The 2,068-nt window shown below is 37.3% G+C and overlaps 2 long non-coding RNA genes across 2 annotated transcripts in view; one reads left to right on the top strand and one right to left on the bottom strand.

Annotated features, from left to right (window-relative positions):
* The window catches only part of LOC116703864 (uncharacterized), a 12,241-nt gene extending 12,157 nt beyond the window's left edge, over window positions 1-84 (top strand). The window contains exon 3 of the long non-coding RNA XR_004335529.1: window positions 65-84. This is a non-coding gene — a long non-coding RNA (uncharacterized LOC116703864). The remainder of the gene's footprint in view (window positions 1-64) is intronic.
* A 273-nt stretch (window positions 85-357) lies between these two features.
* LOC116703865 (uncharacterized) overlaps window positions 358-2,068 on the bottom strand; it is a 13,100-nt gene continuing 11,389 nt past the window's right edge. Inside the window, exon 4 of the long non-coding RNA XR_004335530.1 lies at window positions 358-434. This is a non-coding gene — a long non-coding RNA (uncharacterized LOC116703865). The remainder of the gene's footprint in view (window positions 435-2,068) is intronic.

Raw genomic sequence — 2,068 nt, 5'->3', positions numbered from 1 at the left:
CTTTGACCCCAGAACCAAGCAATATTCACATGGTCACATCCTTTGCAGCATAATGGCTTAAAAGTAAGCCTTCATTTTCATTCAGAAACATCGGTAGCATTTTTTTTTTTTTTTTTTAGACAGTCTTTTAGTGATCACGAGGATTTTACATGAATTTTATATTGTGAAGAAGAATCGTTTTTTGTAATGAATAGCACAGAAAATAATACGCATTGCTTAACACAGATTTTCTGCTGTGTGTAAGTGAAGTTGTGTCACTTTGCCTAAGAAGAGCTTTTTACTGTTGTCACTTAGATTACCATAACTCCTGATGTTTATTGTGCAAAATCAACTTCACGTTGAAAAATCCAGTCAAAGCTGCATCTCCGAACATTCCTAATGTTTGTCAAAGAAGTGTCAGAAGGAAAGGAGTTTTTTAAAGGCACATGTACTCTCTGTTATATTCATTCACGGTTAAGAAAACTCTTGAGACGTGTTTCCCAAGAAATGGAAAATGATCAACAAAGTGAGTAAAGGCCTGAACAATACATTGTGACCACTGAATAGTTTGTAATAGAATATCATCACACAGTGTTTCCTCGTCTTGTTTACAGCGGAGTGTGTCATCTACTGTTCCACATGTAGTAAGATTGACCCATAAACACGTGGTAATTAAACAAATTAAATACCCCTTTTAATAATAGCAGCACACTCTGTTAAGGTAGCTGTTCTAAGTGAAGCTGTTTTTTTTTTTATAAAGCTAAATCTAAAATTGGTCATTTATTTACAAAGAATACATTAATAATGTGTATTCCCAAATTTTCACAGAAGTATATTTACACATGAACTTTTGTTATTTCATTAATTTGATGGTGGTTGCTGTGACTTTTAAGAGGGGGGGGGGGGGGATTTCTGTGGTAAGTCACTTTATATCATGGCAAAAAAAAAGTCTGACATCCGACTATGTAGGAGATAACAATCAAACATTTTCTTCATTCATGTCCGGTAGTTTCATATGCTCCCACTTCTATTATTTAGTCTTCTGTGGTTTTAGACCTTACTAATCAAATTGTAAATACTCTTAAAAATTGAGAAGAGAAAGAATTATAACGGCAATAGTGACTTGCGATTGTAAACCAGCAATAAATTGCAATGCAGAGGCACTCATTTTAAGTATAGCTAGTATTCTAAGGTTTCTCTGGAAACAGCCACAGCGAGATGATGATTGATATGCATTTACCAACATTCCAGATTTTTGTACATAATTACCTGTTTCTGAAGTAACCTGTGGAAAATAAAATAATGCTCTTTAGCAACGGATTCTTCTGTTCATTTCATCCTCGGGTTCATCTTTAAAAGAGTAACGGTACAGATGCCACAGTCCAGTGTGCATGGACAGTGGACTGTGTTCAGGCTGCTTGGTTACGTATAAAGTGTATACAGCGCTTAAATAGCGGTCTAGCACCAGGAATCCAATAAGGAATTTATTCCTACTTACGTGTGGGTGTGTTGGGTGTGTTGTGTGTGTGTGTGTGTGTGTGTGTGTGTGTGGTGTGTGTGTGTGTGTGTGTGTGACAGACTCCTGCTTGCTTCTTTGTCAGTTCAACAGTGCTAGAGTGCTAAGTGCTTTTACTCACTCAAACCACTGCTGATGTTCTAATTGTAATTGCATTGATCCCTGTTGTTTCCTCTGAAATTATTTATTATTTATATTTTTTTAGCGGGTTCAGTTTCCATTGAAGTGTAGCAGAAATGTTTACATTTTGACTAGATCAGATGGTGAGTGTTGTGTTGAATGAGCGTTCGTCACGTAACAACATGGGCCCTACTTCGGTGCACCTCAGGCCAAACTATGTGTTCATCCCTTTTTCCTCCTTCTTTATGTTATCTGTAATGATCATTATATCCTCATATCCTTACCTTTAGCAGCATGGTCTTATTGATGTGTGGAGGACGTCAGAGATATCAAGTCCAACGATATCTATCTCAGAGTTGTGCTCGTGCTCGTGCTCGTTTTCACCCTCATGCTCATCCTCGTTCTCGTCCTCTTCAAATTGCTCATACCTGTACCTGGCCAGTAAATTGTCAA

The sequence above is a fragment of the Etheostoma spectabile genome, chromosome 16 (assembly GCF_008692095.1).
Source record: "Etheostoma spectabile isolate EspeVRDwgs_2016 chromosome 16, UIUC_Espe_1.0, whole genome shotgun sequence".
Taxonomy (NCBI): domain Eukaryota; kingdom Metazoa; phylum Chordata; class Actinopteri; order Perciformes; family Percidae; genus Etheostoma; species Etheostoma spectabile.
Note: the sequence above shows the minus strand (reverse complement) of the source record. Positions and strands in the feature narration are given on the sequence as shown.